The 10,446-nt window shown below is 33.9% G+C and overlaps 1 pseudogene; it reads right to left on the bottom strand.

Moving 5' to 3' along the window:
- Positions 1 to 688: 688 nt before the first annotated feature.
- Positions 689 to 9,710, bottom strand: LOC111988674 (laccase-21-like; annotated as a pseudogene).
- Between the last annotated feature and the right edge of the window lie 736 nt (positions 9,711 to 10,446).

Raw genomic sequence — 10,446 nt, 5'->3', positions numbered from 1 at the left:
TCGAAACAACTTATCTAATTTTTTACTGAAAATTTTGGCTAAAAGTGTATTATAGTATACTTGTACTTAAAAAAAAAAAAAAAAAAGTTAGAAAAATTGGGAAAATGAGGTTTTAAAAACCTGTATATAAAAGATAAAAGCTAAAAGATAAAAGTTAAAAGCTAAAAGTTAAAGTTAATGCCAAACGGACTTTTAATAGAACTTGTTTTTAAAATTTTTGAAACCAATAATGCACATTTGAAATTTTAGGAATCAAAAAACACTAAGTAGTTAAACTTTACGAATCAATAATATATTTTTTAAAAAAGAACACGTCAATAATAATCATTAATGAATTAACACAAAAAACATGATCGAGAACATCTGTACTATATACATAATTTAAAAGAAGAAACAACCCCAAATTTTATTTTAATTATTTTGATAAATAACAATCCCATAATCACTACAACTTCCCACTACTTAAAACACATGCAACTTACAAGACAAATACAACTTACTAGACACACATGACAATACATAACAAATACTAACCTTATTTTAAGACAACATCCATCTGATTAAAACTTGTTCAAAACAACTTTTAAACTTCCAAGGACAGGCACTTGAATGCTTGAAAATTATTTAGACAAATTATAGCACGGTATTAAGTTGTAAGCTTAGCAAATACTTTTTAAGTGATGTCTAACTAATCAATCTTATTCAATCTATTCTCATCCGAGTTCTCGTATTGTTGGAGCCTACTGGTAAACGAATCCTTACAAGGAGGCAAGTAAGGTGGAGGTTCCTGGACGCTCGTCTCTGGTGTCCCATCATTTTTCACCATAAAGACACTACTCATACCCCAACTTAAATGTCGTTCATAGTGACAATGCCACATCCATACCCTACAAGAATTTATCCATTTATGTATCAAAATTAGAATCTATACATAAATAATCAAACATAAGCAAATGCAATTCACGTTTTGTGCAAAAGAACATATATGTAAGAAAAATGCTAAAAGTGTATTACTTTTTGATGATTGGTGTAACATTAATTTTTATAAATTATGTAGTAAAATTTGTACTTGATGATGTGTGAAATCATATGGATGATAAACACTTTTTAATTACCCATGATCAGTACTATTACTAGCATGCATCACTCGAAAAGTAATACCACACCAAAATCAATGGTTCAAGAATGTACATACCAGGATTACTCGCTTTAAATCTTATGGAAACCCATCCATTTTTAGGGAATGTAATGGTGTTTAACTTAGGTGGATCAACAAAATTGTAGCCTTTTGGGTCAGTCTCATTATCAAAGACCCCATAACCAGAGCCAATCACATAAAAGGAGTAACCATGAAGGCGCATTAGGTGATCTATTGATGCATCTAGTAGATTAGTACCTTGAAACACTACCTCCACCTCTTCATTATAATTCAGCATCCTCACCTCGGTCCCTTGGACAACAAAAGTTGTGTCATCCAGAGAATCGTCTTTGGTGAAGTTGAAAAATGAAGGTGGATTGTCTGGAAAATCTGTGGTGTAAAACCCACTCATGTTCCTGTTATAAAAGTTTTAGCGTTATGTCATTTCATAGTTAAAAACACAGTTACCAATTAGGGCTAACTAGTTTACAGCGGCAAGAAAGGATTTGTAAAGTTGTAATTTACAACTATGTGTTTTGTTGGCTTTAATTCCGTGCCAAATTTGATTGTAATTTTATTCAATCTTTTATACCCTGTATTTATTGTGGGATTTAATTGTAAGAGTGTGAGAGAGAGAGAGAGAGAGAGAGAGAGAGAGAGAGAAGACTCAAGCAATTGAAGACAGAAGATTTATCGCGGGTATCTCGCTACTAAGCATCCTGCGAAATGATGCATATGCCCTGCACATGACTGGAATGCGAAGAGTCAGTACAGATGGAGATAGCTATGTTTCGCGAGTAGCTCGCGGGTAAGGTCTTCCCGTGAGACACTCACGAAACATTCTGTTTTGCCAGACTGTGCTATCTGATACACACTTTCTATACTTACACTATATACACCCACATTACCCACAAATGTTGAGGAGTGCTTTAGAGAAAAAAACTCTAGCCACAAACCTTGAGAGTTAGAGATTGTTATACTCACATTTTTCTACACAATTGCTTGTGGATTTTCCTCAACTCCTACCTCTCCATTTCCATACCATTGAGAGGTTGATAGCCCAAACACTTACCACACCCTTTCAAAGTGTCAAGTGAGGTTTTTTGGTGCTGCTAGGAAGCATTGGAAGAAGCCAAGGATGACAGATGCAACATGGAGCTTATTGCGGGATCTGGAGAGTTAGACAAGACACGGTTTCGAGAAGCCTTGTTGGAGTAGGAGTTTGGAGGACTTAGGTACATTGGGTGGATTAGGCTTAAGGGTCTTTTACTAGCCCATGTATCCCAACTGATTGTCTAGTCGATCGGTTACCGCTTGGAGGGCGGTAGAGAGGTTTTTCACTGAGTTCTTTGGTTTCCTCTTCGATAACACATTGGCGTGTTATCTTGTATTTGCATCTCTCTTCCCTACTCTTTTACATTCCATTTTACTACTGTGTTACTAAGTTTATGGATTAGAGTAGCTTGTTTGTTTATCCACTCGCATTTACACTATTCCGCACTTAGTATTAAGTTAGTGTAAAATCAATTGAGCCATAATTTTAATTTGGAGGTCTAAACAACTCTTATGTTTTTAACACATTTTTGAGCTTTCAAAAAAATAAACCAAATTGAGTAATTAATCATCATACTAGTTAGAAAACATCATATGATGAGTTAATCAATCAATTATACAAGTCAATTTTACCAATGTTGGCCCAATTGAACAAAATCCCCAATTTCACAAAGTTTCAAGCCCTAGAGTTTCAAATTTTTCTCAAATCACAAAATTAATCAAATTAATGCATAGGAATCATGTTAATAACATCCAAAACAAAAACACATTAAACAAAATTGATTAAAAACAACTGATTTGAACCAAAATCCCCAGGTTTGAAATTTTCAATAAAAATGCATGAAAATTGTGATTTTAATGAAAAAGACGGGGTATTTAAGTCTTACCTGCACTTGAGGACAAAAACCCTTGAGAAATTTGAGGAAGAAAATGACAAAAAAGGTTTGGATTGGATTGGTCAAAGAAGAACAGTGAAAAAGTGTTTGAAAAGTTAGAAAAAGTATGAAGAACACGTGAGAAAAGACATTTTAAAAACACCTTCTGACCGAATTTCGATTAGTCGAAAATAAGAAACAAGAGCCTACATAAAAACATCTACTAGTGGTGCTTTTTCTATCATCGGCATTGCCGGCCCAATCTGAATCTGAGAATCTAGCAAGAGATAAATTTGACTTTTTGCTATAAAACAATCCATAATCACAAGTTCCACTAACATATTTTATGATTCTTTTAACAGCATTCAAATGTGAAATCTTAGGATTAGATTGAAACCTAGAACATACACCAACACTGAAAGCAATATCAGGATGACGTGCAGTTAAATACAAAAGACAACCAATCATGCTTCTATATAATGTAACATCAACAGACTCACCCGAAGGATCATTGGTTAACTTTGCATTAGACCTCAATCTCATGTTGTCATTTAGACTCCCTAATATATTTGTCACTTAATCATTTAAATTTACTTTAGAAGATGGACATTTGACCAAAGAAGTAGAGGTACCTTTTTGTTCAGATAAGGAACTATGCTCACTGTGTTCTTGTTAAGCTTCACGAACAGGAGTGGATGGTTTTGAACTTGATGATTTTGAAACAACATCATTCAACAATTGTAGATCTTCATCATTATGCTTCCCAACATAATCTTCAGGAAGAGGATCATCAACCTCCATAGTCTTTTCTTGACTTGGAGAAGTGTCTTCTGACTGAGATTTTGAACACAATTTATCATTGATCATCACATTTGAAGACTCCATGACTGTTTTAGTTCTCAAATTGTACACTCTATATGCTCTACTGGTGAAGGAGTATCCCAGAAAGTATTCATTGTCGCTCTTTGCATCAAACTTTTCTAAGTTCTCCCTATCCCGCAGAATATAACAGTCATTGCCAAATATCTTGAAGTATTTGACAACATGCTTCTTTCCTCTCCAGAGTTCATAAGGAATTTTCTTGGAATCAAATCTGAAATACACTTGGTTGAGTGTATGACAAGCAGTGTTAACTGCTTCTTCCCAAAAGAACTTGGGCATCTTCTTGTTATGAGCATGACATGAGCTCTCTCTTGAACAACCATATTCTTCCGTTTCACTATTCCATTCTATTGTGGTGTCTTGAGTGATGAGAACTCTTGATGTGTGCCTTGATCATTATAGAAAGTAGCCAGTTTTTGTTTTCAAATTCTCTTCCATGATCACTTCTAATTCTGGCTATCATAGTACCTTTTTCAACTTGCAATTTCTTACATAGGTGTATCATCTTTTCAGGAGCCTCAGCTTTATCTCTCTGGTGCAACAACTCTAGAGGTCCTGAAGTTTGAACTTCAATTACAGACAGATGCTTGGATTTCACTTGTTTACCCATTTGACATGGTCCACATATGCAGTTCTCTATCTTTTCAAACTTGGGCAAACCAATAACTGCATCACAAATGGAAATCTTCTCTAATTGCTTGTGACTTGCGTGTCCCAACCGTTGATGCCATAAGTCTACTTGGTTGATCTTTGCACTGAAACATTTGTTGTTTATACTTGGTGTTATACTATAACAGTTGTTAGCTGTCCTAACTTCAATGCACATGCAGTCACCTCCTCCATCAAGTATCTCACATTCATACTTGGTAAAGAGAACATTCAGTTCATTGTCACAAATTTGACTAATGCTGAGTAAGTTAGCCTTCAGCCCATCAACATACCAGACATCTTCAAAAATCGGCAATCCTAGAATGTCCACAGTTCCAATGCCTCTAATCACAGATTTGCTTCCATCTTTAAACGTGACTGATCTAATCTTTCCTTCAAAAAGAGTCTTGAATAAAGCTTTATTTCCTGTCATATGCTTGGAACAACCACTATCCAAATATCAAAGACAAGAATCACGTGCCTTTAAGGCGGTTAAAGTAGTATAACACACATAATTATCATCACATGTAATTATACCAAGATACTCAAGGAAAGACTTGACACATGCAACAAGAGACACAAACCAAAAGTAGACAAGTTGGAATTTTAGCAATAAGAACTTCAAAGAATCCATGACAACAGGAGTTAAGGATCAACTCTTAGATCAAAGGATCTAAATACAAGAGCTAACCTGCTCTGATACTACTTGTACGTTTTTAGACCCCTTAAAACACAAGTTGTTTAACCTAGTTATTTAGCCAAGTGATTAATTAGATAAATTATTTAGATCTAGGTTAACACAATCAAATCATATCATGTAAGTAGTGCAAAAATATAAATAACACACGATATGATAACTCAGGAAAACCAAATCGGTAAAAAACCTAGAGAGAATTTAACCTAGTTATCTTTAAGGTAAAACAAATCCACTATAAAAGAATTGAAGTTTATATAATAAGACTTAGACCACTAACATCCTATTGTTACCTTGTGTAGAAAACTTACTACTACAACCATTTGACAGTTTCGAGTTCACGGACTACTTCTTTCTTTGATCCATTGCAACCACAAGTACTCTCACTTGTGACTTTGAGACTCCACTCAAAAGTTTCAGATCTTCTTTAAATTCTTTATGTAGCAATTAAAATGATCACCAAGTTCTTGACATGAATCTTGATAACCCTAAGTGTGTATGAAGGTAAACACATCTACATCTCACAAGAGATTCAACACACAGCACATCAACAACCACTAAAACGTAGCTAGGGTTTTTCCTTTATACTTGTAGTAAAATATAAAACCCTACACGTCAAACCGGACTTGGGCTAATTTGGAAAAAATCTGCAAAAAATTAATCTACACGAGGTTTGATCGATCAAGCCTTGCAGATTTAGCCAATAAATCTTGCAATTTACTCGATTCCAACTTTACAAATAAACACACTTTGAACAGCCTAAGTCTAGACTCTCAGTTTTGATCATGTTTTGTCAACACATTACACATTGAAATTCTAATACATTTAGCTCATAAAGTCTTAGAACCTAACAAACACATCAAAATGTGAGCACAATGGTTGAAGGATTGGGAATCTTAGTGTTTGATGGTGTTTTAATAGCCAAGCAACCAAATTAGAAGGTGAAAAACCATCAGAACCCGTTTCTATTAATTTGGGTTAAGATTTGACCAATGTTTATGTGTAATTTTTTAATAATATTAAATTGCCAAGTCATTAAAAAATTGCTCACCCACAACGTTATTTTGTTAGATACCCAAACAAATAAACAAATGGAAGTTAGTAGAAGAACTAATAACACTCATTTTTTTTATACTTTTCAAAAATTTTAGAGACCAAAAACACTCAAATAGATAAACTTTACGGATCAATAATATATTTTGAAAAGAAAAAAAAAACACTCAATAATAATCAATAATAAATTAACACAAAAACAAGATCTGGACTCTCACATCTCTACTATATACATAACTTAAAAACAAAAGACAACCCCAAATTTTGTTTTATTTATTTTTTTGATAAATAACAATCCCATAATTGCTACAACTTCCACTACTTAAAACACACGCATCTTACAAGACAAATACAATTGAAAAGACACACATGGAAATAATTAACAAATACTGACCTTATTTTAAGACAAGATCCATCGGATTAAGTCTAGTTCAAAACAACATTTAAACTTCCAAAGTAAGGCACTTTTTTTTTTGGAGAATCCGTTCCAATTGGCTTATTATTAATCAAGAAACAGGCTTATCGGCCAAAACAAAAGTACTGATATTTGAAGGAACAAACTTCATCCAAATAGTTAAAAAAGTGCCTTAACTTTAGACACATTATAACACTGCATCAAGTTGTAAGATAAGCAAACACATTTTAAGTGATGTCCAACTATTCAATCTTAATCAATCTATAAGCAGCCGAGTTCTCATATTGTTGGAGCCTGCTGGTAAATGAATCCTTAAAAGAAGGCAAGTAAGGTAGGGGTTCCCAGATACTCGTCTCTGGTGTCCCACCATTTTTCGCTATAAAAACACTGTTCATACCCCAACTCTTAAATGACGTGCATAGTGACAATGCCACAGCCATAGTCCTACAAGAATCCATTTATGGATCAAAATTAGAATATATACATACATAATCAAACATAAGTAAATGCAATTCACGTTGTGTGCAAAAATATACAAAGGTGAGAAAAATGCTAAAACTGCTACAAATTTTACTACATAACACTTGTAACGGTAAATGTGATTAGTAGGTTTAAAAAACATAATAAATGAATGTTAGATTTAATTTTTGATGATTGGTGCCACATTAATTTGTAAAGAGATTATTTAGTAAAATTTGTAGTATTGCTAGCATGCATCACTCGAAAAGTTATACCGCATCAAAAAGAAAAGTATGAGAATGTACATACCAGGATTACTCGCTTTGAATCTAATGGCAACCCATCCATTCTTAGGGAGCGTAACGGTGTTCAACTTAGGCGTATCAACAAAATTATAGCCTTTTGGGTCAGTCTCATTATCAGACCCCATAACCGGAACCAATCGCATAAAAGGAGTAACCATGAAGGTGCATTGGGTGTTCTATCGATGCATATATCATATTAGTACCCTGAAAATCTACCTCCACCTCTTCATTATAATTCAACATCCTCACCTTGGTCGCCTGGATAGTTGGAAATGTGAGATCTGAAGAGTAATCATCGGTGAAATTGAAAAATGAAGGTGGATTGTCTGGAAAATCTGCAGTGTAAAACCCGCTCATGTTCCTGTAATAAAGGTTTTGGCGTTATGTCATTTCATAGTTATAAACATAGGTGCCAAGTGGGGTTAACTAGTTTACAACTAAGAGAAAGGATCTCCATTTGAAATGGAACCATTTTATGGTTTAGAATAATCTTATAAATCTAAAAGTTTATAGACAATACTAAGTTATTTAAAATTTTAAATGATATTACACTTTGCACACAATTAGATCCAAGAAATAAAATTTTAATCATGAAATAGACTTTCTCTATATCTCAAGTGAATCTAGTATTTCCTTAACCTCCAAAATATTAATGCATTAAGGTTATAATATTTTATAACTTAATTATAGGTTATAATACTACTATCATATTTTCACATCGAGAAATTATTCACATAACCATTTACATGAAGGTTTTTTTTGGGGTAATATGAACACAAATGAATCACAAAATGTAATAAGAAAGATAAAGGTAATAAGCAAATACCTGTAGTAAGCAAGCAGTACATCTGTGGTAGGGTAACTAACGTTGTTTACGCTAGAACCAAGAGCAATTATATTTTTTAGTTGAACATCGCTCTCAGAAATTGTTACATACATTCTAGTAGTTATGTTTTGGGGGACGTTTATTGGATGGTCTTTATTTGCTAAGCTCTTAATACATTTCACGAATTCTATTGCAGGACTGAAGTCTGCGTAGGTTGGAAGATAGTTGGAAAAATTGGATTTGATGAGGAAGTGTAATTGCCTATATATTCAAAAATTGCTGTGACATTCTCTTTGTTATAGTCTTGGATACTTTGCCTAACACTATCATATTGTCTAGCGGCCATGAAATAACGGCCGAGAGGTTGGTTAGCTGTGACCAAAACATCCATTGTTTGTCCTGCGGTTATCATGACAACATCAGTGAGTATGGGCTTAACATAAGATCCACTCATTCCTACCACAGTGAGGTTATGTTGAGCAGTTGCAAAATACATTTCTGCATTCATGACTGCATTGACTAAACGAAGAAGATAGGTCTTGCCATATTCTACTTGCCAGCGGTATGTAATTTCTACAACACAAGACTGATCATATTTAGAAAAAATGTCGAGCAATTAGATCAAATATACCCAAAAAAAAAAGTACCACATTTTTCATAATTTGATATGGTGATAAATCTAAATTAGAGAAATAGCATTTCCATATGAGCCTACTCTTGATACCATTTTTATCATGAATCAATCACAATAAATCATGTCAATGAAAAAAAAAATATTGTGAAAATTTTTGTATCATTACCTAATGGAACAATTATTCTCTTATAAATAGTTGATGTTTATGCTACAGGTCCTACTTCCGAGGACTTGAAATTGTGACAATGTTTAACTATATAGCTCCAAATTTAATTATCCTACTTCATTCTACAGTAAAATAAGTATAATTTTAGAAAGATGTTATAGTTGGTTTCGCTATAGTGAAATCTCATTTTGTCATGAAACATACTACGTACATGCAACAACTTAATGATTACAAAAATATAACTCTCTTATTCATCCAAAAAATAATACATCATATATTATTTACTCTGTGACTGTGAGTGTGTTTCCACGTACCATTAGAGCATGGGCAGAGATCTCCTGGTTGGCCATTGATAGTGTAAGCATCTAAATTAGGAGTGAAAGTACCGGTTTCGAGGTCCTCAGTAACTTCCTTATACACATCACCCTTATACCAAGATCCTACAAGTATAAAGAGAAGAGATGCATGACAATATATTGTAAAATATTCAAACTAATGGGACTATTGGACCACTGGTATATTTATAGATACTAGTAACGGTGGCTACAATTTGATGGTACATCTCTGAAAGCAGTGGTAATAGCAGTTGCAAGATTGAGGAAATTGAAGATGAAGCAAGTTCTGTTCCAAGTGTAGACAAGGCACAGTGCAAGACTAAATAGAACGATGTCGTTCCAGGTGCTGAGTATTGTTATAAGTAGAACAGTGTCGTTTAGTCTTATGTGTATTTATAACTTAAGCTTAGCACGTGTGCACGTGTGAGGCAATTGTGCCTGACCTCCACTGCCACTGTATATATATATATATATATATTGATGACTGTCAAGCTTGATTATAGCAATTACACTGTTTGGAAGCATCAGATTGAGGTAATTCTTAAAACCTACTCCATGATTGACATTCTTGATGATTCAATTACTATTCCAGATCATTTTCTGAAGGATTCTTCTGGTAATCTCACTACTGAGATTAACCCTAATTTCATTTCTTGGAAGAATCGTGAACAAGCAATATTCACCTTTATCTATTCCACTTTATCACCTGCAATTCTTACTCTCACTGTTGGGCAAAGATCTGCCAAGGGAGTATGGAAGGTGTTAGAAAAGAGGTTTGCTTCAGTATCAAGGTCTCATGTTATGAGTCTTCGCAATGAACTGAGTGCAGTGAAGAAAGGAAATGATACAATTGATGGTTATTTCCAAAAGATCAAACAGATTCATGATAGATTGGCTAATGTTTCTGTGATCTTGGATGATGAAGAGCTTCTTCATATTGCTCTTGATGGTTTACCCTCAGAA

This window comes from Quercus suber, unplaced genomic scaffold (genome assembly GCF_002906115.3).
Source record: "Quercus suber isolate HL8 unplaced genomic scaffold, Cork oak 2.0 scaffold_182, whole genome shotgun sequence".
Classification (NCBI taxonomy): domain Eukaryota; kingdom Viridiplantae; phylum Streptophyta; class Magnoliopsida; order Fagales; family Fagaceae; genus Quercus; species Quercus suber.
This window is presented reverse-complemented; position numbering and strand designations above follow the sequence as displayed.